This window comes from Hoplias malabaricus, chromosome 2 (assembly GCF_029633855.1).
Source record: "Hoplias malabaricus isolate fHopMal1 chromosome 2, fHopMal1.hap1, whole genome shotgun sequence".
NCBI classification, from domain to species: domain Eukaryota; kingdom Metazoa; phylum Chordata; class Actinopteri; order Characiformes; family Erythrinidae; genus Hoplias; species Hoplias malabaricus.
The window spans coordinates 45,074,647-45,096,394 of record NC_089801.1 but is presented as its reverse complement, the minus strand read 5'-3'; the positions used below and the strand labels follow the sequence as shown (position 1 = coordinate 45,096,394).

The 21,748-nt window shown below is 40.4% G+C and overlaps 1 pseudogene; it reads right to left on the bottom strand.

The window, feature by feature from the left end:
• Positions 1-1,991: 1,991 nt before the first annotated feature.
• LOC136686211 (scavenger receptor cysteine-rich type 1 protein M130-like) overlaps positions 1,992-21,748 on the bottom strand; it is a 51,684-nt pseudogene continuing 31,927 nt past the window's right edge.

The following is a 21,748-nucleotide window of genomic DNA, read 5'->3' as shown; positions in this document are numbered from 1 at the left end:
CTGAAGTGTGGAGAGGCTCAGGGTACTCCTCAGTTTGGTCCAGGATCAGGACCGATATTGATGGGATTCCCAAAATGTGACGGATCAGAGTCTTCACTGAATAACTGTGATTTTGCTTCATATTATGGTCGTTACTGTACTTCTCATGCTCGAGACGTTGGAGTCACCTGCTCAGGTAGGCTGCCCTCACTCCTCAATAACAAACATCACTGATATTAATAAACAATAACCAGCACCTATCACTAATAATCAATATTGATTTCCACTTCATCTCTAAACTAAACTCTAAAGACCTCTTCACTCTGGATTGTGCTGTAGTTCAGTGAGCGCTGAGATGAACTGCTTTCTCTAAAAGACTCTTTTACACTGAACCTGTTTCAGCCGAAGCTTCACAAACTGAAGTTAAAATCATTCCAGCGTTAAACGGCTGAAAGTGTGTGGACACCTGCTTCTCCAACATTTCTTATGAAATGAAGAACACGAACAACTTCTGCTTTTCTACAAAGACTTTAGATTAGATACTGAAACATTGATGTGGGAGTTTGATGGCACTCAGCCATGAGAACTTTACCATGATCAGGGCCTGATGTTGGATTAGTTTTGGATCACAGACTCCAACTCATCCCCTTTGTTCACCAATGGAGAACACAGTTCCACTGTTCCACAGCCCAGTGAGGGTGGGCTTTACACCTCAGACACTACCTTCACTGCTCCAGAGTGTTCCAGTTCATCCCATGATTTTCTGTTTAGATACAGACTTCACTCATTATAGAGGTGTCCACAAACTTCTGGATAAAATAGTGTATGTAATGTATCTAATTAACAACAATCGTGTTGTTCACCTTTAATTTCTTCAATAAACTTTAATCAGTCGATAAAACAACTCTGAGAACACTGAAGGTGACACTGATTTCATGAAGATGATCATTAAACAAACACCAGGGACTGAGAAGAGTAAAAATAATTCTGAAATAGAAGAATGAAGCAAAAAACAAAACAAATATATAACATTAAAACAATAAAAAAAAAAAATATGATTAATAAATCTAAATAATCAAATTAGTCTATTAGGTAAGAAAAAGCTCAAATGTAAAACAGTAAGTAAACAATACTAATGATAAAATAGTAAAATAATAAAATGATAAACAAATATAAATAAATAAAACAATAAAGAACTAAATTAAGACTAAAAAGTAAATAAACTAAAAGCTAAAATCCACTAAAAGAGTTGAGGCTGTGTGGAGGAGGCGATTAACTGTTTAAAATGATGACTGACAGCAGTAAGAGGAGGAATAAAATTAAACACAGAAGCCAGGGTTACACTAGCCATTCAATTTAATAATATATCACATAAATATGGAATATGGAAATGTGCTTCATATGGGTTACTAAGTGTGTGTTTGTGTGTGTGTGTATGTGTGTGTAAAAAATATGAATGCCTCATCGTTTCTAGGGTCTTAATTGGGTTAATTGTTCATGGATTTGAAATGATTAAATTAGGGCCCCTAGGTCCAAAAGATAATGAACTCACAGGAAAGGCCTAATATAGAAGTAGATTATTTACATAAGAGTCACATACATTATCTTAATTGGACAAAACTAAACCCTATATAAGAGAGTTTGAGCTGAATGGGAGAGGGGAATAAATAAATTGGTGGCTCCCTCTCCAGGCTCCTAGGAAGCTTGTAGACGCTGGTCTTTTGTGTAATAAAAATTATATTAACAACTCAAGATGGTGTCAGTGGAGAATTCTTCTTCTTCACAACACTGCAACGAAAATTTCTTAGAAGCCTAACTACACTGTGTCTGATAGCAGCACAACACCAGTTGTGGATTAACAGGTATTTTATAATAAAAACAAATGCAATGAGGCCAGACTGACTTTGATGTATTTATTTAAAGAGTGCGTTCAGTACGGACAGGTCAGGATGTTAGAAATGACTGAAGACTCACAATAAAATATAACAAAGATAATGTAATAAAATGTTAAAGTCATATACAGGGTGGGCCATTTATATGAATACATAATTTTAATGGTTGGTGATATTAACTTCCTGTTTGTGGCACATGTGGGAGGGGGGAAACTTTTCAGCACCTGAAACTATGGCTACTGGAAGCCTGTGCTACGGTGTTGCTATCAGTGTGTGAAGAGTGGGAGAAGAGGGTTGCATTGACAATCCATCACAATGGGCAGCACTTTGAACACATTTTATAAGTGGTCAGAAACTTGTAAATAACTCATGAAAGAATAAAGTTACGTTAAAACAAAGCACACCATTGTTTAGTTTGTGAAATTCCTAATAAGTTTGATGTGTCACATGACCCTCTTCCCATTGAAAAAAACAAAAGTTGGATCCAAGATGGCCGACTTCAAAATGGCCACCATGGTCACAACCCATCTTGAAAAGTTTCCCCCCTCCCAGATACTACTGTGCCACAAACAGGAAGTTAATATCAACAAGCATTCACATTTTATTAAGGTGTATCCATATAAATGGCCCACCCTGTACAGTCTGTTCTGTAATGTGTCTAATCTATTTTCCGTTCTGTAACACATCATTTCTGAGACACACAGAGTCAGAGAGAGACAGATTAACAGTTATCAAGTGTCCAGTGGTCTACTGCTGCTCAACATCTGGAGAAGAGAGGAGAACAGAATTATCTCTCAGACCACAGCAGCAGATTCCACACATTACACAATTACACCATAAGAAACTCTCATTCTGACCTGGACATACAGATGTGTTCAAAATAATACACTGCATGTTGCTTTAACACATCTGTATTGAGAGTGTAGCTCACTGAGGCTGGTGTTTTACTCCCGGAGGTGTTTAATACCATCGTGTCCTCACTGAGATCTGTAAAGCTACAATAAACAATGTTTATATTCCTTTAAAATATGAATTCTGATCTATAACAGAATCACTTGTTGCGTCCGAAGAGGTTTGAATGTAGTTTCCTGAGGAAAGACACTGGGTGTGGTCTCTCAGTCACATGATTCATCTCTGTCTGAGGCTCCTCCTCCACGTCTTCATAGTCTGTAAAATCAATCCATTATTATCACTGAGTGAGGACACTCAGCTCGCTCAGAGACAGAGACTCTGACGCTGCGTTTCACTCAGAAATACGTCATGATACAGAAGGAAAAGGAGCCCACTCCACATTCACACTGACTTTAAACTCCCAGTCGCTCAAGATCAGACACTCACCTTTTCCCCCTCATCCATCCTGTCCAGCAGTGACCACATCATCATAGCTCTCTGCTGCATCCACTGCACCAACATGGAGATCAATGAGAACAAGAAGAAACAGAGCTGACATTGGGACTGTGTTGAAGCTTCAGTTGAACATTATTTATCCACATGAAGAAAACATTACTTGTCATAATGTTGGAGCTTGGTCCAGTGGGAACAGCATCATCATAGTTCTCTGTCATGTCTTCTGTCCAAATGTAGAGACAGAGGACATTAAATCAGCCCCAGTATCATCAGTGACTGTGTTCATGTTGGAGATTACAGTGTTGTTCCATTACAAGTCGTACCTGTTCCTCCAGGTGAGTTCTGGTCAGCGCTGATGATGTCATCATAACTCTCTGATACGTCCTCTGCTTCTAAACACACACACGTTTAGAGAACAGTGGTGGGGACTTTTAAAGATGTTCTCTGAACTGTGTGTGTACTATTCGACTGCATCTAAACCAGCGTGAACAGTTATTTCACTGCACTTGCGTACTTAATTACTTTTCTCTCTAAACTAGAAACCAGAACACACACACACACACACACACACCTGCTGCGCTCTCAGAGATCTGTCCAGCAGTGAGGACATCATCATAGCTCTCTGCTGTGTCCTCTTTCTCTGTTTCACCAAAATCAAATAAAAACACACTGACTTTACAAACAGAGCAGTCCTAGTTTTACACTGTGGTTTAATGGAAACAGAACAAAATGCATGTGATTATTTAAGAGAGGAGCTCACCTATCAGACCACTGGGGGCAGCATCATCATAATATTCTGCCTTCTCCTCAGTCACTGACTTTGCTGGAAACAAGGAGAAACTTTACTCATTCAGCGTCATTTCAGAGTTCTACATCTCTTCTGCGTCTTTTGTGAGCGACAGTAAGTGATTCTATTAAGATTCTAAAGGAAACCAAATCTGTCTGGAATTACTTTTCTACAGATGAACAGAATCATTCACCAAAGCAACAAACTACTTCCACAATTAAAAACAAAAGAGCGAGATCATCCCCCAGAGACTAATGTTACACCAGTGCTGAAGTAGGATTATTAAACCTAGGCCTTCAGTCTGGGCCAGACATGTCAAGACTCAGCCACAAATCAAGACAATAACAGCAGCAGGCTTTACTTTATCAGCTTTCAACACTGTGTACACGTCCAGCTCTGAGAATATGGAGCCATTATGAAATAAAAGCACTTCCGAGATGAGACCACCCTAATCCCCCCTCTCTGTACGGCCCAAACTGACCAATTAACCAACAATGATCCTCTCACCCGAGAGCAGCTCCTCATCCACATCCTCATATCCTGAACGCTGTTCTTCAGAGAGGATACTCCCTGTTAGAGGAGAGAAGTACAGTCATGAAACACGTTCAGAGTCAGAATCACCCACAAGCCTCTGAGAGCTGTGGAGCTCTGAGAAGTGCATTTGTTTACATTAAAATAGTCTAAAACTTTCTAAAAACTGTGCATTCAAATGTTAAAATTACAGCCTCAAACCCTGCCTCACAGTCTAATCTCTACCAGTGAGGATTTTCAGTTCAGCTGCTTTGTACAAACTCCTACAAATCCACACTGAACTCCACAGAGACGGACAGAAACATTTACACTAGAGACACTGTTGTCTTTCTTATCTTTTGGGTGTAATGTGACTTACAAGTTGTAGAATTTAGACGTGTAGTTCCCCAGTTTAGACACACAGTAAATACACACTGTTTCAGGCCTTATTTCCATATTCTGAACCATGTAACTACTCTGTATTCAGTGCTTAGTTCATTGTAGTGACACTGTTCCTCACACTGTGCTCCACAAACAGTAACAAATGTCACTAAAATCCCATCAAACACAACCTGGATAGAAACGAAACACTAAAGACATGTGTCATGTGCTGGATTTAAGAGAACTGGATTTACTGTAAACAGTCTCTGTGTAAGTGTGGCTTAGGAAACACACATTTATAAAGATTTCTCTCATTTCTAAACTGTGACTGAACCATTTCTCAGTGGAATGGAGTCTGACACTGGTTCTTTTACCTGAGAGCAGCTCCTCATCCACATCCTCATATCCTGAACGCTGTTCTTCAGAGAGGATACTCCCTGTTAGAGGAGAGAAGTACAGTCATGAACAGGGGGTTATGGTTGGAAATGTTCACTGTATAATAACCTGCTCCAACAACATCACATTCACCAAAAGAACGTTACAGGCCTGAATCCTCACCCCCTACAGTGAGGGGCTCCGGGGGTCTATTCTGCTGTGTGCTGCTGGTGTAGTTACAGTGTGCGGACACTGGCGGTGTAGTATTAAGTTTTCAATTTACACTGTTTAGACCTGATCCTGATTGTGTTGTCTATTTTGTGTAGATTGTTCCTGATTTTATAGAAGGCCCTTTGTGCTTTTTCCTTTAATGCATTCACTTCCTGATCCTGAGGTGCTGATGATCAAGATGAGGCAGATGTAGGTGCCCTAGAGCAGTTTTTCCAATACTGAACAGCTGTCTGTTACACTGCAGATTAACTTTAATTTAATAAAATAACTTCATGTAGAACTCTCCACATATCACTGACCTCTTTGAGTGGAGGGGAGTCTTTTAGTGATGTGTCTGCGGTTGATCTCCTCATAGACTGCTTCAGTCAGAGTCTTACGCCTCCTCTTAGAGAGCACTGTGAGAGACACAGAGAGAAACAGGGAGCCAGGTCAGTAGAAGAGAAGACTGATGACAGATTGAAGGACTAATGGTGTTTAGAGAATGTACAGAAAGTGGATTGTAGATGATTTCTGAATCTCTCTACCTCTCCTGAGCACTCTGTTCTGATAAAACAGCACAAACAGAAGCACTAAGGCCAGGAAGAGCAGCGCCCCCAGCATCAGGAGAGACACTGGATAGGTGGAGGGAACAGCTGCACGAAGTCTGTCTGTGTTATTCACTGTTGGAGAATCTGAAAATATAAATACAACACAGAAACCACATAAATATAGCACAAAAAGTAAGGAAATTTGTGTTTGGTAGATTATTTCTTTGTTGTAACAATGCTTCTTGGCAATAAATCTTATACCTTATAAGCCTGTTCATTTCTCTTTTAAATGGTGTAAGGAACATGCATCTGTGGAATGAGCAGTAGAGCTGAGTATGTGGGTTGCGCCCATGAAAAATTTGCTGGTCCAATCCTTCAACCAGCATTTGTCTCAAAGTCAGCCAGTGTGGTTGTGTTGGTCGCTCTGGCACGAACAGCACACCCAACCTGATCCCACAAGTGTTCAGTGACGTTGAGGTTAGGACGCTGGCAGGCCATTCCATCCTCTCCACTCCCAAATTCTGTAGTATCTGATAAACCCTGCTCTGTGGAGGCGAGAGTTGTCATCTTGGAGGATAGAGTTCAGGCCCAGACTGTGGAGATATGGGATTGCCACTGGTTGCAGAATTTAATCTCAATATCTCTCTGCATTGAGATTTCCTCCAATGATGACAAGCCTCGTTTTTCCAGTGAGGGAGATGCCACCTAAAGGTTTTGGCAATTTTTTCATGGGCGCAACCCACATACTCAGCCCTACTGCTCATGCCACAAATGTATGTTCCTTACAAATGTGGCACCATTTAAAAGAGAAATTAACAGGCTTTCCACTGGTATAAGATTTATGGGCAAGAAGCATTGCTACAACAAATAAATAATCTACAAAACACATTTCCTTACTTTTTGTGCTATGATTAGAACTCTAGAACATATTCAAAAACACTTAAAACATGCTCAGAGTTTAAACCAGTACCTGTGGAGATTGTTGTGACTGCAGCAGTAGCGGGTGCAAATATATCTGTAAATACAGAAACAAAACATAAACACCCAGTAACAGGTAGAATAAAAACACACACTCTATAAAGTTTCATTTAACTACTGACATCCAACAATTAAAAAACTTAAGCTAATATTAGGTGGTTTTAAAATCATCAGTGTTCATGTGACTGGGGTACAGCAAATTATTTAAGCTAGAAAAAAAAGACTCCAGTGGTCTCTGACCTGCACAGGTGACTCCAGCGTCCTGTCTGTGGGAGCGGTCACTGTGGTCCTTCAGGGAATGAGGACAGTCCCACAGGTGAATCTCATTCCCTCTACACTTCACTCTGTTCAGCCAGATCGGCCCTTCACCAGCACCAAAGACAGCACTCCCATCAGCCCTCAGCGCCGGCCCACAGCCCAGCTGCCTGCAGACCACCTGAGCATCCCTGATGTCCCACAGATCATCACTGACAGATCCCCACTCAGAGTCATAATACACCTCCAGTCTCCCAGAGCAGCTTCCCTCTCCTCCACTCAGTCTGAGAGGCAGGTGATCTACACACACACACACACACACACACACACACACACACAAAATATATGAGAAGAAACAGCTAGAATCCTGTAGGATGCATGGGAGTTTGTTCAGCCAGTCTACATGTGTTTTGTGGATCTGGAGAAGGCATTCAACCATGTCCCTCGGGATATTCTGTGGGAGGTGCTCTGGGAGTATAAGGTACTGGGCTGTTTGCTACAACCTATTCAGTCCCTATATAAACAGAGCAGGAGTGTGGTTCGTATGGCTGGCAGTAAGTCCAACTGGTTTCCAGTTGGAGTTGGACTCCGTCAGGGCTGCCCATTGTCACCAGTTCTGTTCATAATTTCAATGGACAGAATTTCTCAGCATAGCCAAGTGGCGGAAGGTGTCCAGTTTGGTGGTCTCAGGATCCCATGTCTGCTTTTTGCAGATGATGTGGTCTTGTTGGCTTCATCAGGCCCGGACCTCCAGTTTGCAGCTGAGTGTGAAGCGGTAGGGATGAGAATCAGCACCTCCAAATCTGAGTCCATGGTACTCAGCCAGAAAAGGGTGGAGTGCTCTCTCCAGGTTGGAAGTGAGATCCTGCCTCAAGTGGAGGAGTTTAAATACCTCAGGGTCTTGTTCACGAGTCAGGGAAAGATGGAGCGGGAGATTGACTGGCGGATCGGTGCAGCGTCAGCAGTAATGCCGGTCCATTGTGGTGAAGAGAGAGCTGAGCAGAAAAGCAAAGCTCTCAATTTACCATTCAATCTACATCCCAACTCTCACCTATGGCCATGAGCTTTGGGTAGTGACCGAAAGAATGAGATCGCGGTACAAGCGGCTGAAATGAGTTTACTCCACAGGGTGTCTGGACTCTCCCTTAGAGACAGGGTTAGGAGCTCAGATTTTTTTTCTCCTGCACACCACCTGAGCGTCCCTGATGTCCCACAGATCATCACTGACAGACCCCCATTCAGAGTTTTTATACACCTCCAGTCTCCCAGAGCAGCTTCCATTTCCTCCTCTCAGTCTGAGAGGCAGGTGATCTACACACACACACACACATGCAAAGATATATGAGAAGAAACAGCTAGGATCCTGTAGGGTGCATGGGAGTTTGTTCAGCCAGTCTACATTTGTTTCGTGGATCTGGAGAAGGCATTCAACCGTGTCCCTCGGGATATTCTGTGGGGGGTGCTCTGGGAGTATAAGGTACTGGGCTGTTTGCTACAACCTATTCAGTCCCTATATAAACAGAGCAGGAGTGTGGTTTGTATGGCTGGCAGTAAGTCCGACTTGTTTCCAGTTGGAGTTGGACTCCGTCAAGGCTGCCCGCTGTCACTGGTTCTGTTCATAATTTCTATGGACAGAATTTCTCGGAGTATCCAAGTGGCGAAAGATGTCTGGTTTGGTAATCTCAGGATCCCATGTCTGCTTTTTGCGGACTTGTGCTCTTTTTGGCTTCAAAGGCAAGGCAAGGCAAGGCAAGGCAAGTTTATTTATAGAGCACCTTTCATACAGAAGCAATTCAAAGTGCTTTACAGAAAAAGAAATTACATTAAAAGCCAGAGTAAAATCATAAATTCCAATAAGACAATTACATAAAAAGAGTAAAATGATTAAAATGATTAAAACAATTTAAAATGACAATAAATGAAAAGAAATAAAAGAAATAAAATGCCGTTACAGAAAAGTGCAGAATATTTTAAACTGAGCTGTAAGCCTGCTCAAACAGGAGTGTTTTAAGTCTTGATTTAAATGTGTCTAACGTTGGGGCACTTCTAATATTCTCAGACAGCTGGTTCCATTTAAAAGTGGCATAGTAGCTAAATGCTGCCTCTCCATGTTTAGTTTTGACCCGAGGCAGGACTAACTGACTAGTTCCTAAAGATCTGAGATCTCTGCTCGGCTCATATCTCTGTAGCAGATCTGATAAATACACTGGTCCTACCCCATTTAAACATTTATAAACCAGTAATAACACCTTAAAGTCTATTCTGTAACAGACTGGTATCCAGTGTAAGGATTTGAGGATGGGGGTGATATGATCTCTTCTCTTGCTCCGAGTGAGAACTCTGGCAGCTGCATTTTGAATCAGCTGAAGATGTTTAATGGTCTTTTTTGGAAGTCCAGCTAAGAGACCATTACAGTAATCAATCCTGCTAGAAATAAAAGCATGGATAAGTTTCTCCAGGTCTGGATTAGTCAGAAAATCTCTAATCTTACTGATGTTCTTAAGATGGTAAAATGCTGATCTAGTAACCGCTTTAATATGACTACTAAAACTGAGATCTGAGTCCATTAATACACCAAGGTTGCGAGCCAGTTCTTTAGATTTGAGGGCTCTCGAGTCCAGATACGTAGCCAATCTTTGTCTCTCAGTGCTATTCCCAAATAGTATAATCTCAGTTTTATCTTTCAAAGAGCAGGGACCTCCAGCTCTTGCCTCAAGTGGAGGAGTTCAAGTATCTCGTGGTCTTGATTTACCATTCAATCTACGTCCCAACCCTCACCTATGGTCACGAGCTTTGGGTAGTGACCGAAAGAATGATATCGCGGGTACAAGCGGCTGAAATGAGTTTTCTTCCCAAGGGACTGGACTCTGGACTCTCCCTTAGAGACAGGGTTAGGAGCTTGGACATCCGGGAGAGACTCGGAGTGGAGCTGCTGGTCCTCCACATCGAGAGGAGCCAGTTGAGGTGCTTCGGGCATCTGGTCCGGATACCTCCTGGACGCCTTCATGGTGAGGTGTTCCGGGCATGAACGCAGGGAAGACCCAGTGTCTCGACTGTCCTGGAAACACCTTGGTATCCCCCCGGAAGTGCTGGAAGAAGTGGCTAGGGAGAGTGAGGTTTGGGTTTCTTTACTCAGATTTCATTCCCTATGACCCGGACCCGGATAAGCTGTAGATAATGGATGGATGGATGGATGGATTGATTGGGAACAGGCGTGGCAGTAATCAGGCTAGAGGAATTGAACTCAGGTGATAAACCACAGTTAAGTTGTGTTTAAACTGGGGGCAAACACCTTTTCACACAGGGCCATGGAGGTTTGGATTTTTTTTTCTCCCTTAATAATAAATACCTTCCTTTAAAAACTGCATTTTGTGTTTACTTGTGTTGTCCACCATTAATATTTAAATTTGTTTGATGATCTGAAACATTTAAGAGACAAACATGTAAAAAAATTAGAAATCATGAAGGAGCCAAACACTTTCACGCCACTGTAAATACATTTTCACATTCAGATGTGATCAGAGTCAGCTGTAAAGATAAAGGCATTCATAAAGAAGTGAAAGAAATCACTGATCTTACTTGAGCACTGTTTCTGGTCCAGAGATATAAAACAAACTGGTGGAGGACCTATTAGATTTTTATGACCTGTGGGAAAAAAAATAAACATTAAATTAATCTCACAGACGTCAGAGGCGTCATTTATCTTTATGAAGTTCAGTAAAATGATACAATTTCTGTTTGTGGATCATAAACACAACCACCACAAACTGTAGAAAGGGCTGATCTACCTGAGCAGGTGATGCGAGCCGCCTCATTGTGATTATTACATCTGTTCTCTCCCCAGGGCAAAGATGGACACTGCCACAGTGTGGTGTCATGTTTCCCACATTTCACAAAGTCCAGCCAGTTAGGAGCTGATTCCACTCTCGCTGTGCCCCAGGATTCACTGCCCGTTCCTCCACAGTTCAGCTCCTGACAGACCAGACTCACTGTTTCATCAGTCATCCCATTAACACACACATTACCCCAGGTCCCATTGTAGAACACTTCCAGAGTCCCCTCACAGCCCTCAGTGAGTCTGATCTCCTTATACTCTGAGGGAGAAGTAAGATTTATTCCATTTTTTTATGCGCAAAAACCAATATTCAGGAAAATATTCAGTGATTCCTATATTTCTGATTATCAAGCACATAGGACTGAAACATTCTACATTAGCAGCAGTCAGGAGACTTTACCTGAACACACCACTCCTACGTCCTCCTTGTGTCCACATTCACCCCCTTCACTCAGCTGATATCTGCAGTTCCACAGGGACGTCTCATTCCCCTCTCACTGCACCTCATTCAGCCATATGGGTCCAGTTCCAGGTCCAAACCGGGCTGGTACCGGGGCACTGAGGGCCTCTCCACACTGCAGCTGTCTGCACACCACCTGCGCATCCTTAATATCCCACAAGTCACCACACACTGTCCCCCATGAGCTGCTGTGAAAGACCTCCAGCCTTCCTGCACACACTCCTCCAGAACCCACCAGTCTGACGGCTACATCACAAATCAAAACACTGGGTCATTAATAAAAACACACACTCACATGAAAATATGATAAAGCATAACAACACAGAGATCTTTTTATGTTAAAGATTACTTTTGAATTATTATATCCCAATGATCAGGAGACATTAGGGCAGGGGTAGGGAACCTCGTGTCTGAGGGCTGTCTATGGACCCCACACTGCACCATATATGACCCACCAGAAATTTCCTAGAGTTTATTGGCTGTGGGCTTCATGCAATAGTCGTTAACTCATATTTAAGCATATTACAGATGAACCAATCAACTGCAAGGACCATGATGATACATTCATCCAATTAGCTACATCCTTCAGGTATGGAGTAGGTCTGTTCAAGTTTGAGTCTCTTTAAAGAAAAATAGACAACAGATTTTTTTTGTACTGAAGATAAATAATTAATTTGTGGAGAAGTTCTCCCTGTTCCTTAGAAAAGCAAAACTGAAAAACATCACAGCAACAAACATGTAAATTATACCACTCTGTAATGAACAGCACAAGGAGCTGGACACTGTGACAGAGGCTGAGTGTGTACTGAGTGAAACTGAGGCTTTATTCTGAACGTGAGTCTGTGATAGAGTGCATGGCTGTGGCTGAGGAAATACTAGCTCCAGAAAAGCTGAAGCTGTTTCAGAACGTTACTCTTTCTCTTCAGACTGTGTGACTCTATTAGTGACATGGCACAAGAAATCTCTGAAATATTCTGTCACAGATTTCAGGTTTTACTCTCTGGCTTTAGACAAGATGAGAAATATAACAAACATGAGGAAGTTAGCAGGTTTTGCTTGTGGAATTATGGCAGAGTTTGAGACAAGAGAAGATTAACTTTCACTGGTGGACATCCACAATACAACCAGAGGAGAAGATATTCTGAGAATCTAGTAATGGCAATATAAGCCTATGGTTTATCAATCAACGACCTAAGTGGAGTGTAAACAGATGGTGTGGGGACACAGAGGGTTGGTGGTGGCACTTCTGAAAAAAGGAAATGGCATTTATTGATCTGGAGCAGAGCAGTTCAGTTACATGGCCCTGTATCATTCACCAGGAAAGTCTTTGCTCACAGTCACTGTGTAAGAACAACGTTATTGCAGCACAGTAAATGCATGTGTTTTGGGAATGTCCTGTTATCTATACGCTCTGGTGTAATGTAGCCTCAGTGCTCTCTGATGTAGCTTTCCCCATTCACCATCTCAGTTTCTTCTCAGTGATGACTTTCTTTTGTAGCTCCCCTTCCTCGTCACAGACTACTTTTCCTCACTTTAACAGCAGCTAAGAAGTCAATTCTTCAAGCTTGGTGTAACCCTGCTCTTTCACTATGTGATGTTTAGCTGCCAGATCTACTGTACATTGCTGTTCATGAGAGGTCTTGTGTTAGATTTCAGGGTGCTTCAGGGTAAATAAAAAAATTGGACTTTTATTATTGGTTATATTTAAAATTCTTGTTTCTTATTTATTCTGTAAGCATTTATTTATTAATAATAAACGTTGTTCATGAAAAGATGTGCTGGCAACTGTTTCTGGTCAAAAGCAAACATTCTGAACCCTCTCATTGTGATAATGCAAGTCAGAGATTAAATTTAACAGTGTTTTACTATAAGCACTGTGTATTTATTTCACCCACATTAGTCAGCTATGTGTTACATTATTGTATCCTGTGGCCTGTGACCAGAAATATGTAATATGTAAGTATTACATTAATCTGCCCCCCCTGCAATTAGAGTTTTAAGTGGTTTAATCAGAGCAGTGGTGTAACACGTACCAGAGCAGGTGATAGAGAGCTGTTCTCTGGAGCTGCAGTTTACTACTTCTGCCCTGCTGCAGTTCCCCAGGTGAGCTTCACTCCCAGAGCAGTTGAAACCCCTCACACACGTGTGTGTGTGTTCAGGACTGGATGAAGAGGAGGGGGAGAAGTTGAGCACAGAGCCACAGCCCAGCTGTCTGCAGACCACAGAGGCCTCAGACACACTCCAGGAGTCCAGCAGAACTCTCCTCCAGTCCTGACTGAAGTACACCTCCACCTCCCCCTCACACTCCGTCCCTCCAGACAACCGCACTCGCCCCTCATGAGGAGCGAGAGAAGAGTCTGGAGAGGAGAATGATAGATAAAATAAATACAGATTTCATTTATGTTACATCCACTCAGCCCACTGTATTAGGTACACCTCAGTGGTTTATTGAATATATGATATAAACTATACTCTCATCAGCCGGAAAATTTCAAACCACCTTATTTCTAAACCATTTTCTCAGCTCCACTAAACTGAGAAACACTTTGTAGTTAGTGAATTATTGACACAATGATCATCACACAGAATTTTACCTCTGCATTTAACCTATTCGTGGCACACACACTCACACACTAGGGGCATTGAACACACACACACACACCCAGAGTAGCGGGCAGCCATCCTCGTCGCCCAGGGAGTGGTTGGGGGTTAGGTGTTTTGCTCAAAAGGTACTTCAGCCATGGATGTTCCAGCTGGTCCTGGGGATCAAACTGGCAATGTTCTCGTAACAATCTCAGTCCTCTAAATATTAGGCCAAGGCTGCCTCCTAATTGTTCTACAGTTACAGTCTGTAGTCCATCTGTTCCTCTGCATATTTTCTTATCCCCTTTTCCCCTTGTTCTTCAATGGTCAGGACCCAAATGGAGCAGGCATTATTTAGGTAGTGGATCATTCTCAGCGATTACGCGGTGGTGGTGTGATAGTGAGTGTTGTGCTGGTATGAGTGGATCAGACACAGTAGTGCTGCTAAAGTTTCTAAACACCTCAGTGTTACTGCTGGACTAGGAATAGACACCTTACCAAAAATATCCAGCCAACAGCATTCTGTGACCACTGACAAAGGACTAGAGGATGACCACCACAAACTGTGCTGCAACATATGAACTTCTCTGACTTTACATCCTTAAGGTGGACCAGCAAGATGAGTGTTTCTAATAGAGTGGACTGTGTGTGTGCACAGTGTTTAAAAACTCAGTCAGGGACTAACACAGAATGCAGAGCAACAGATGGACTACAGTCTTTAAGTGTAAAACTACAAAGTGCTCCTCTATGATCAGTGGAGGTAATAAAATGGACAATGAGCTCAGAAACAAGGTGATTGTACCTAATAAAGTGGTAGAGTGTATTACTCTGGGTTATAAACAGTTTTAGATCTTACTCGTGCAGATGACTCCAGCGTCCTGTTTATGAGAGCATGCAGCTCGACTCCATGATGAAATGGGACATTGTGACAGGTGTGTTTCGTTTCCCTGACAATCAAACACATCAGCCCAGATCCGGTCACTCCCCTCCCCAAACCAGTCTGACCCCAACACAGCCACAGCACTCCCACACTTCAGCTGACCACAGAGGACACTGGCAGCTCTCATATCCCAGCTTCCATCACACACTGTGCCCCACTCACTGAGATACTGGAGCTCCACTCGACCAGAACACGAGTCCCAGCCCTGCACCAAACGAGCTTCTGTGTGACCTGAATGAACATCATATTACAGGAATTAGCTCAGATAAGTGCAGACCACTGCTCACAGAGTGTGACAAGCAGAGAAGTGAACTTTTAAAATAGAGTTTAAATATTTATACTTTACCAGAACACACCAGTCCCACATCATTTTCATGAGTGCAGCTGTGTCTGGATAAATATGATAGTGGGCAGGAGAAAATCTGAGATTCGTTTCCTCTACAGTGAAGCTCCTCTGACCACACCTGGACCTCCCCTCGGCCAAAAGCAGCTGCTCCCAGCACCTCCACAGGACGCCCACAGTCCAGCTCTCTACACACAACCTCTGCATCCTGCTGATCAAAGCCAGCATCACACACTGTGGACCAGGTCTCTCCATGAACCACCTCCACTCTCCCAGAGCACAGGTGAGGACCATTGATGAGTCTGGACATTCTGTGACCTGTGTGTGTTTCAGTTACTTTAGGACGGTGTACAGCTCAGAAACAGTAATAGATTCACACAGTTTCCATCTGGTAAACAGTGACAGTAGTGATAGTGAGACTGGTCCCAAAAGTGACTTTAGTTTGTTTAGTTAAGTTTACCATAGAACATAAAACTGTGTGTTCTCTGAAACAGATGAGTATTTATTTTCACTTATAAAACCAACCGTACGTAATGTGACAGAGGTGCCCAAACCTTTGCATGAGTGTACGTGTTTGTGTGCATATGGGTGTACTTTTTTAAACACTTTATTTTTTTATTTTTATTTTTTTCAACTTTTCCTCCTTTCCAAAGAATCATACATATAAAAAAATGTATAAGAAAAATCAATCAACCCAACAAATAAAGGGGAGTGGAGGGGGTATTTGAAAAAAAAATAGGGGGTAGGGGACAAGATTTTGTCTGGGCAACACTGGTACTGCAATTTGTTCCTGAAACATCAACATTTCAGTCCTCATCCTGCCTTTGATACGCAAACAATGTCCATTTCGTCTATTTCTTTTGATATTGTTCCTCTTGCATTCTTATCATATATGTCAACTGTTCCATGTTATGCATTTCACTCACTATCTTCAACCATTCATCTCGTGTTGGTGGGTCTTGTTTGTACCATCGTCTAGTGATGGCTTTTTTTACAAGCTACTAAGAAAATTTTAAACACATATCTGTCTGATCTTAAAACAATTTTGTCTGAGAAATTACGCAAGTACTGTACATCACCGTACAAGACCTAGGTATATCATAACCCAACATTTTGACCATAACTAAATGGACTCTCTCCCAAAACTGTTTGATGCCAGGTCAAAGCCAAAAGACATGAGAATGGTTTTCATTTACTGCAGTACAGTGTTCTCTCCAAATTCGTGATGATGTAGTGGATTGGTGTTTTCTCCACATTTTTCTTCAGAAATATTTAAATTCAACTCTTTCTCCTATTTTTGTTTAACATAAAATGTTGTATCACCTTTTCTTTCCATTAGCTGCTGATATAGTACAGCTATTATTCTGTATTTTTTTTTCATTATAAACATCCATTATGACCCTAATTATACCATTTGTATTTAAATTTAGTCTGGGCTTTACTTCTTTCTCATAATAATCTATTAACTGTAAAAGTGGTCCTGACTGAATAATGTGTTTTTGTTTGATCACTTCAAAGCTCAATAAATTCCCTTCTTTTATTACTGTACACAAGGCTGTTTTTCCACATGATATCCATTGTTTAAACCTTAGGTCAAGAGTATTTGGAGCAAAATGTTTGTCATAAGCTACCCATCGGGGTAGTCTAAGCTCTTCATGTAATTTGTATTTTCGTACTACGTTAAACCATATTTGTAGTGTAAACTGAGTTATAATATCTGCCTGTTTAATTAGGTCTTTTGCTTCATCTCCATCTCCTATGAGACTTTGAAACTCCCCTCCTTGTAAATACAGTTCTAAATTTTTCCATTTAGCCTCATAATCTTTAGCACACCACATAATGACAGGTCTAATTTGTGCTGCATGAAAATATTCCTTGAGATTTGGTAATGCCATGCCTCCTTTATTCTTCTCAAGCTGTAAAGTCTCAAATTTGACTGTTGACCTTTTCCAATTCCATATGAATCTTGAGATGATTTTATCCCATATTCTATATTTTTTCTCTGCTATCTCAATAGGTGATTATCGGAACAGATAAAGGAGTCGTGGAAGAATGTTCTTTTTTATAACCTCTGTAGTGGAGTATGGATCGAATAAAGAAATGAAAGGTTCTGAATGAAAAGACTCTCCCCCTTTGATAAGGATTTCCTGGGACAGGACCCTGCATTCCACAGACTGCATGTGTGCAAAGACTCTGCACTCCCCCCCCCCCACACACACACACACAAACTCACATCAAAGACTGAGCAGGACACTTTCCAGTGACCCCCTCCGTCGTCTTCAGAAATGGAAAGAAAACAAACCCAGTTTATGATGCTCTTAGGCAAAAAGAAGATCAAACAAAGTGGTAAAGACTAGGATTAACAATCCAGTTTTATGACGAGCGGTGTCAAGATGGCAAACCTTATCGTATGCAAGATCAACAGATGGCTAACAGGATCGACCTCGCCCTGAACTCCTGTTAACCCACCCGCACAGGACCAACAGCATGGACCAACAGCGACCCCCAGTGGACGTTTGCGAAATCATGTTTCGCCCTGCTGCCTTCTAAATGCATATCGAACGCAACGAGTGTTTATGAACATGTTTTATGCAAATATGTATTAATGTCACCCCCTTGTTATTCTCAGGTGAACGTCTACCAACCAATGAAGTGATGTGTATTACTGTTTCAATCATGAAAGGAAGTTTCTGTCTCTGATTAAGAAAACGAATTAGTATCTTCTAGCATAATATTGTAGTGGGATGTAATCGTAAAATACCCAAGATATATATACGTAGATGTTTGATATTAATAATCCAGGACACCTCCCACTCAGGACAGTGAGCCAGAGGGAATCCTTTCGTCTACGTCACCACGCTCTGAGTATGCCCAAGGCGGCTTGACTCGCGAGTGACTAACTCCACGCTGACCCAGCCTGAAAACTTCCACGGAAGAACTGCGGGAACTAAGTGGGACTCCTCTCTTCCATAACCTCACAGAGCCTCTGTACCCATTGCGTGGTTGAGATCGACGAAAAGTAAACTAAAACTACGCACTTCCAGAGCTGAAAATTGAATTAAGTCTCTTGATAAATTTATACGTTAATTAGTTAGCAAGTTAGCAACACATTAGTCACAAGTCATATCGCCTAGCTTATCTTTAAATTCGAATCAGCTTCACCTGCATTGATGCCGTGAGATTTTGAGATTATGCTATGTTAAGTAAATATTCTTTTTTCCTTTTAATAAAATATTTCCATTATTTGAAATAACAGTGTGTGGAGTCTGTTCATTAAAAGTCTGAAAATCCTGAAGAACTCACGTAGCGATGACAGTATTCATTCTCTAACTACTTGTTAATGTTTTTGTCATTTAAGTCAATCATAATAATAACAATTATTATCAGTAGTCAAAACGTCAGTAATCAGAAGAGTTTGAATAAGGTCAAACGCTACAAACACAATATATAAATATATATATTTATATATATATTACAGTGTATACACAACATACACTACACCTCTATCCGTGAACTAGAATCCAATGTCACTCTTTAATGTCTTTTCAACTTTAGTAAAGTTAGCTTGATATAATTCTATGATTTCTCTTGTTAATGTAACCCCAATGTACTTCATTTTTGTTATTGTCCTATTCAAATGGTATTTTTGTTGTATAATTTTGGATGGAAAATAATTCAATGTCAATCTGTGTTTTAGCCAAGTTCAACTTGTATCCAGAATAAAAACCAAAATTCTCAAGCTGGTTAATTAATATACGGAGGCATATGTCAGACTCTTCCAAATAACAAATCACATCATCAGCAAAAAGCCCTACTATATGTTCATCATTCCCAATTTTTACCCCTTCAAGATTTTTATTCTGCCTAATTATTTGTGCCAAAGTCTCTATAAATATTGCAAATAATGTTGGAGAGAGACAACAGCCCTGCCTACTAGACCCTTCTAATTGTATATGTTCAGTCAAACTACCATTTATTTTTTTTATCCTTGCAGTTGGCTTTTGATAAAGTGTTTTAATACAATAAACAGCCTTCTCATTCAGTTAAAATTTCTCAAGTGTCTGGTATAAAAATGTCCAATCAACGGTATCAAATGCCTTTTCAGCATCAAGGCTTATTAAAACTGCACTAATTTCATTTATTTAATTTTATTTACATGTTCTATAATGTGTAAAGTTCTCCTTATATTATCTTGACTTTGATGTACCTTAATGAAGCCTGTCTGGTCTTCATCTATAATGTCATTCATAAACTCTTTTTGCTATAATCGATGTATATCATTTATAATCTATATTAAGTACAGATATAGGTCTGTAAGCTGAGCAGGTTTCACTTTTATTGCCTTTGGGAATTACTGATATAATAGCTTCAATCCAGGATGGTGGTAATTCACTCTGCTCAAGTGTGTAGTTAAATGCTGACTCCAGTAAAGGTATGAGTTCTTTACTAAATGTTTTATACCACTCGGATGGTAGACCATCACTACCAGGGGATTTATTAGTTTTCAATCTAACCATAGCCTTCTCTAGTTCTGTTTTTGTAATGGATGAAGTTAAGAGATCATTTTGGTTTTCCCCAATTGCTGGTAGGTCAAGTGTCTCAAGAAATGCTTTCATTTGGTCAAGGTCTGCTGAGGGGCATTGGCTATACAAACTCCCATAATAATCCTATTGACCTGTTGTTTTTTCAAACTTTTGCCAATAATCTGGTTGCCTTTGGTCCTACTTCATAATAAGATTGTTTTAGGAATCTTGTCTTCTTTTCAATTTCTGTGCTTAAGATTTTACCTATATCACCTTTTATCTCTTTAATTTTAGGGAGTAACAGGGGGTCATGTGTGTTCTTATGTAATTTTTCAAGTTCAGACAATTTTTTTCCTTTTCTTTGTTATATGTCTCCTCTATAGCTTTTTTGATAGATGCTGTTTTAGCAAAAAGTTATGCTCTTATGGCTGCTTTCAAAGCATCCCACAAAATAACAGGGTTTACCTCTCTATTATCATTTTTTAATAGGTACATTTTGATCTCTTTCTTTATTTCTTCTACAATTTATTTGTTATTTAGAATTCCAACATTCAATCTCCACAATCTGTTTTTCCCCTGTGGTTTTAACTGGATTACTAAATCAAGTGCACAATCTGATACGTCGAACTTCTTTTATTTCACATTCCTTAACTCTGTATATGTCCTTTTTATTAATAAAAATAATCGAACATTGGGGCAGAATAATGTGTGTAATCCCTTTTAGAGGGATGAAGTTCTCTCCAGATATCTATTTTACCAAATTCTTTAAATGTTGTTCTGATCATTTTAGTAACATGATTTATATTCTTTTTATTATTTGTTGTATCCAATTTACTATTCATCACAAAGTTAAAGTCACCTCCACAAATTAATATTCCTTCCAAGCAAGTCATCATGCAAGATTTTAAAGAAATGCCTTCCACTATTAGGTGGGGCATATACATTAACCAATGTCACTGTTTCGCCCTCCAGTTTCCCTTTAACAACAATTAATCTTCCTTCTTTCCTTATCACTAACTTGTTTAATGCATTCAAATTTCACTGAGTTAGAAATCAATATAGTCACACACCTTCTACAAACATTTCGTAATGAACTATAAAATATATCAGTATAGCCAAACTTCCCAAGTTTCTCACATTATCAGTGCCTTAATATTATCTTAATAGTACCTTAATATTATTCTAAATCATACCTGATTATAGGATTGTTAAGTAGTTCAAACCCAGACACTAAATAAGTAAATGAACACTGGAACCTCAATTGAACATAGAACTATGTGACTTCCAAATTAAGGGGTGACATTTGCCATCCTATGTTTTCCCTGTTGGTGGGAGAAGGGTACAATACCTTATAAATATAGGGGCTCTCCCTAGTAGTGAAATAATTCTCACTTCTACTAGACATGTCCAGCATTTAGCGCTTATGTAGGCGATTTCCTCAATCGGTTTTAAGAATTCCTATTCCGTCATTAGTTTTTATCTAAATATATGTCCCAAAGACAACATTCTGGAAGGGCAAATCACTCCAAAGGGACAATAGGGTGAATAAATAATTTAGTGTAACAACTCAAAATCTTAATATAGTCTTCAATTTAAAAATGATTTCCCCCCTATTTACCAGTAGAAGCCTCTCCCAAAACAAATTACTTGTTGTATGTTCCATTTAGGGCACCTTTAACTCCTAATCCATTTTGTTTCTGACATTACAAGTCTCTTCTAAACTTTGTGAGCTTTTCTCTTGCACGTTGAGCTGCTCTGCCTGTATTGTTTGCACGTTTCTATGGCAACTTCTCATTTTCACC